The 6,000-nt window shown below is 53.9% G+C and overlaps 1 protein-coding gene across 1 annotated transcript in view; it reads left to right on the top strand.

Annotated features, from left to right (window-relative positions):
- Positions 1-420: 420 nt before the first annotated feature.
- SVIL (supervillin) overlaps positions 421-6,000 on the top strand; it is a 162,188-nt gene continuing 156,608 nt past the window's right edge. Inside the window, exon 1 of the mRNA XM_077303818.1 lies at positions 421-824. The gene's annotated coding sequence lies outside the window, so the exon portion shown is untranslated. The remainder of the gene's footprint in view (positions 825-6,000) is intronic.

Raw genomic sequence — 6,000 nt, 5'->3', positions numbered from 1 at the left:
CACTGGCTTGCTCATCAAGCAGCCTTCAGGGGTAGTCAACCTGTGGTGCTCCAGATGTTCATGGACTACAATTCCCATGAGCTCCTGCTAGCAGGGGCTCATGGGAATTGTAGTCCATGAACATCTGGAGCACCACAGGTCGACTGACCCTGGCTTAAATAGTATGAGGAGAGGGGAAAGCCGCCGGCCCCCGAGGGGAAGGTCCACCTGGACGCCAGCAGAGCCTCGCCCGCCAGTTCCTCCCCCGGATGTGCCCTCCTGCCCGGAGCCACCGAGATCGACTGCGTCTGAGCGTGGAGGCTCCGCTCCAGCCCCCCGGCCATTGGCTCCCGGCCCTTGGGCCGCGAGCTCCTCCCCGCGCCGGGGCTCCTCCTCCGCCCTTCCTTTCCCCGAAGAGCCCGGGCGGGCTGGCTGGGTCTGCGGCCGGAGTCCTCCCCTTCCGCCCGGGAGTCCCTGCGGAGCGCGCCTTCCCGTCCAGGGCCAGTCCGTCGGGTCGAGGCGAGCGGCGCTGCGGCTGCTGCTGCGGCTGCCGGCGGAGCGTCTTTTCCTCCCCCCCCCCACCTCGGGGGCCGAGCCCAGCCCGGCCGGCAGCCGCCGCTCTCGGCCAGCCCCGCGCTCTCATTGGCCGCCCGCCGGCCTCTCTCCGCCCCCGCCCGCCCGCCCGCCAGCTGCTGCCTTTCCTAGCCTCGCCTCGCCCGCTGAGCCGCCGAGCCGCCGCCGGACAACTTTCGCCTTTGTTGGGAAGTTCTGCTCGCGCGCCGGCAGCCGCCCAGGGGGACGCGCCAGGCGGGCAGGTGGCCGGGCCGGAGGGCGCCCTCGCCGAGGTAAGCTCCGCGTGCAAAGCCAAAGCAGGCGGCCGGGCAGGCGGCCGGGCGGGCGGGCGTGCAAGCGGCGGCGGCGGCGGCTGCAGCGGGAAAGAAAGGGCAGGTCGTCCGGCGCAGCGCAGCGCAGCGGCGGGAGCCGGCGTTGGCATCGGGCTGGGCGGCCGGAGGGGCCAAAGGGCATCCAGGCGGGCGCGCTTTTGTTCTGGCTGCCTCCAGGCCGGGAGAGGACCGGACGGGGAGCCGGCGCGTGCCCGCGGAGGAAGCAGCTGCCTGCAAGGGGCGCCTTCCCTTCCCTCGCCTCTGGGCAAGAAGCAGCGGAAGGCTGGGAAGGGGGCCGCTGAGCTCCCCCCTCCCCTTGGGGCTGGGGGGCAGAAGGAAAAGGTGCAGCGCCCCCACCCCCCCATAGCTACTCGCGAGTAAAAATGCTCGGGGGGGGGGTCGCTTTGGTGGAACTGTCATTCCCTCCCCCCCTCCCCTCCCCTCCGGCAGGCTCTTTTGTCTCCCTTCGCCTCCCGCTGACAGCCTCTCAGAGCTCCCAGGTAACCTCACCTGTTGTCCCTCCCGCTGCCCGGCAAACGGTGGGAGTCTCACGCTTGCCCTGAGCTGGGCTGGGGTCTCCGCCGGATGCCCTTCGCTTTCCAGGCACAGCTTGGCAGCTGCAGGGCAGCGTCTCCTTCCCTCCGCAACTGTCCCGCCAAATAACTCCGTTTTGGAAATGTTTCTGGTTTTGTTTTTTGTTTACTTCTGCAAAGGCCAACAAGGGGACCTGGTCAATAGGGGGATTGTGTTGGCCTCTTTGGGAAGGGAAAGCAAGTGGCGTTTGTTTCTGTTGTTCTTTGCGGTCTTGAAAACTTTCCCACCTTAGTTCATTCATGGTGTTGCTAATCTGGCTTTTTTTTCTTCTTCTTCTTCTGTAGCCTCCGGCAGCTATAAAATAGGCTGTGTCAGTTTTTGATGCTGATCGTGGGAGGCTTCGAGATCCGAAATATTTCCTTTCTGGCTTGAATGTTCATCGGGTACACATTTGCAGCATGATCTCATAAAACCCAGTTTGGTGCTTTCCAAGGTTTAATTCCAACAAGTCTTTTTTTTTTGCTGCTGTTCTTGCGCAGAGAATCGAGCTGCCGGGAAGGGAGATAAGCTAGACCAGGGGTAGTCAAACTGCGGCCCTCCAGATGTCCATGGACTACAATTCCCAGGAGCCCCTGCCAGCAATTACTAGCAGGGGCTCATGGGGATTGTAGTCCATGGACATCTGGAGGGCCGCAGTTTGACTACCCCTGGTCTAGACTCCCATAGAGTGAGGCTCAAAGTTGTCTTGCTAAAGTTTAACAGTCCTTTGTAAGACATAGTTTACCTTGGGTTCTCTGTCTCTAAGTATCTGAGGTTGGAATCCAGCTTTGTTTGTCTTGTTTCATACTGGAGGGGCCAAGAACTACCACGGGCCACAGACAACCCTAACTATGTTTTCTGCTGACAGCGGAAAATGGATTTTTTCCACCAGTTTCTCCCTCTCAATATTTCTGGAGGACCAGCCCCTCCCCTGGCACAATTTCAAGGTGCATAGCAGGAGAGGGGATGCCGGAATGCTCCTCCCCCTATACACACACGGTTCTGCTCATGCTAAATAACATCCCGGCTAGGATTTGCACAGTCTGCTACTCACCTTATTAAGTGTATTCCTGTAGCTCAGCAGTAGAGTCTCTGCTTTGGAAGAAGAAGGTCCCAGTCAGATTCCATTCCTAGCAAACTCCACTGTTTAAAAAGTAGACTTCCCACTTGAGGCTTTGGAGAGCCTCTGCTGGTCTGAGTAGAACCCCATGACGTTGTTAGGCCCAGTGGCCTGACTCCATATGAGACCCTCACTGGTGTTTGTGCATAAGAGGTTTCATAAAAAGAAGCGCCCACCAAGTTCCTTGCTGGGCTATTGTCCCTGGAATTTTGCATTCCTCGGCCCCTGCTTCAACGTAACTTCCAGCGGCACCTGCCTCCTAGGAGAAATATCTTGGAACTGCAAACTGGCCACCTGATTCTAACTAGGCTTACTTGGAAGCAAACTCCGCTTATCACAGTAGGAATCATAAGTAAATGTGCTGCAATTTTGCTCCTCTTAGGTTGGCTGCTAAAAACTTTCCTGTCCAGAATACTCTCATAGACTGTATCCATCTCGGCTGTTAAGATGACCGCTGTGCAGATTTTGGGAGAAATAGACTGAGGCCATAGCACCTTTGGTTGTTTAAAGCTGCGCACCCTCAGGTCACCCCTGGACTGTATTCTGTGGGAGTCTTCTCTCCCCTTCGCATGCTTCTAGGAATTGGCCCCTGAATTGGCACAGCTGTGCTCTTCTAAGCCTGTTGAAACGAGTGGGTTGAGAAGAGCATAACTCAGTTTGGGATTGCACTTTGTGGCCGAAGTGGCATTTCCTGTTGCCAGATGAGTAACGGTTCTGTATTCAGGTCTGGTGCCCTGATATATATATATGCAGGATTATGACCCAGATTAAATGAATTGCTCTCTCTCTCTCCCTCTGTAGGGGGCTGGGATATCTTCACTCCCCCCCACCTTCCATGCTTGTGTTGACAGCAGCATGACTCTTGGGGATTTCTCTCTCTTTACTTCTGTTCTGTTTGTGTAGCACTCTGATAATAGCGGTTGGCCTGTTTTACGACGTTAGGTTAAACAAGAGGCTTGAGTCCTTAGCCTTTTAGGTGCGAAGGGATTCTTGTTGTGCCCACAAACCAGCACAGCTACCCCACTGGTGCACCTTAATTTTGAACTAGGTCTCTATGCAGAAGAATCAAATGGCAACTTAAAGTAATATATTTTGAACACGTAGCTTGTTCCGGAGTGGGGTATACAGAGGGTGCTTGGTTTGGGCCATGACCTACACAGTTCTGGCAGTCTCTGTTCCCCCACTTGGATATATTAGCATCTAAGCATGCCCAACAATTATCTTTAAAATTCCTGCCATTCTTGAGAGCCAGCACGGCATAGTGACTGAAGAGCGGCAAACTGTAATCTGGAGAACTGGGTTTGATTCTCCACTCGTCCTCGACATGGAGCCTGCTGGATGACCTCGGGCCAGTCAGTTTCCTTAGGGCTGTTCTCACCGAGCAGTTCTCTTAGAACTCCCTCAGCCCCATCTACCCTGTTGTGGGGAGAGGAAGGGATATGTTATTGTATGCTGCTTTGCTGCTCCTTTGGGTAGTGAAAAGTGGAATATAAAAGGCCAGTTCTCAATCTCAGAGATTTCCGCCTCTCCGGCAGTATCTGTAGTGTGGCGCTATTTCATGCCACTTGCCCAGTTTGGGAGCCTGCAGTTTACATGGGAGGGCACAGCTCCCTCCTGTACCAACGTTGCCCACCCACCACCGAGACTGCAAGGGGCCAGTTTAGGAGAAGGTGGCAGGTGTGGGATGGAGCCCAGATTGGAGGTGCCCATTCTCAACCTCTTCTGTATTTCAGTATTTTGCCAAGTTGTCATGTGGCTGACGCCTTGATAGAAGATGATTATATACATAGTCGCTCTCAAAGCAGTAATCAGTGGCCTGAAAGGATGGAAAGTTAAACTTACCAGGAGGGCGTCTTGGGTGCTGTTGCCACCTAAAAAGCAGATTTGCATCTCAAGGCATTTCATTTCTTTTGAGTACAGTCTCTGGAGGCTGTGTGGACACTTCCTGGTTGCTTCACATGTCGGTGCTCCAATTTAGCTGTCGATGGAACTGCGCCGAACATCACGGTCCTGTTCCTTTCCCAGGGTAGCATCCTGTTTGCTTCTAACGCAATAGGAAGTTCAACAGTTGCTTGAGCGGTAAACGGCTGTTCCAGTAAAGGAGTGAATTGTTTAAAATCGCTTTCTAAATGGGGCCTTGGAAAGGCACTGATAGAGGCCAAGGCCCTCCTGCAGCAAAAGTCTCAAATGAGGTTTACAGGTAGGGTTTCTGACAGTTTGCCAGTATTAATCTACCTAAAGAAACACAACTTCTCTACCACATGGGGTTTAAATCCAGTTCACTCTGAAGGTTTGCCAGTCTGCCCTGGCACTACCAATGGAAATGCAGTTTTAATTACACTCATTTCATTGTAGAGTGTCAATGTTGCCCCCGAGGCTTGAAAATAGAGTCTGTCGTGCGTCTGAGATGTAAGTTTTTCCAGCACTTTGCTGGAGCAGAATGTCCTTTCTGAATTTAGTTCTTGTGGAAAGGATGGAGCACAGTTCCCTTTGCAGCCTGGGGCTTTGCTTTCCGAGCTGTATGGCTGGCTGCTTTTGTAAACTGAGTGCAGGACTGGGCAGGTGCTCCAGTCTGCTACCAGCAAATTAATTCATAGAATCATAGAATAATAGAGTTGGAAGGGACCTCATGGGTCATCTAGTCCAACCCCCTGCACAATGCAGAACACTCACAATCCTATCACTTATCCTCTGTAACCTGCCACCCCCTTGAAACTTCACAGAATCAGCCTCACTGTCAGATGGCTCTCCAGCTTCTATTTAAAAATCTCCAAAGATGGAGAACCCACCACCTCCCGAGGAAGTCTGTTCCACTGAGAAACCGCTCTGACTGTCAGGAACTTCTTCCGGATGAAGTGCAGTGCTGGGGCTATAAGTGGCCTATTTCAATACATCGTGGAGGTTCACAAGTCCATTTCAAGATGCACTGGTTTTGTCTTAATGTGCTGAAACAGGCTGGTCTCTGCCATGGTTTTGTACCTGGCAGTGTGCTGTTGAAATGCTGGGCCCTTTTGTATGACGGTCTAGCTTACCTGAGGGACTGCCTAGATCAGGGGTAGTCAAACTGCGCCCCTCCAGATGTCCATGGACTACAATCTCCATGAGCCCCTGCCAGCATTTGCATCCTTATTTACATTTCAGTTTATATTGCTGGCAGGGGCTCATGGGGATTGTAGTCCATGGACATCTGGAGGGGCACAGTATGAGTACCCCTGGCCTAGATGATTATGCACCCAAAGAGTCCGCCAATTCAAACATGGCCAGGGCCTTTTCGTTGCTGGCCCCAGCCTGGTGGAACGAGCTCCCAGGACAGCTGTGGGCCCTGCAGGAACTCTCACCATTCTGAAGGGCCTGCAAAATGTAGCTCTTCTGCCAGGCGTTTGATTGGGCCCAGTGAGCAGTAAAACATCAGGGACTGAAGTTCTGCGAGTCAAAGTAATGGTG

Source organism: Paroedura picta, chromosome 11, assembly GCF_049243985.1.
Source record: "Paroedura picta isolate Pp20150507F chromosome 11, Ppicta_v3.0, whole genome shotgun sequence".
Taxonomy (NCBI): Eukaryota; Metazoa; Chordata; class Lepidosauria; order Squamata; family Gekkonidae; genus Paroedura; species Paroedura picta.
This window is presented reverse-complemented; position numbering and strand designations above follow the sequence as displayed.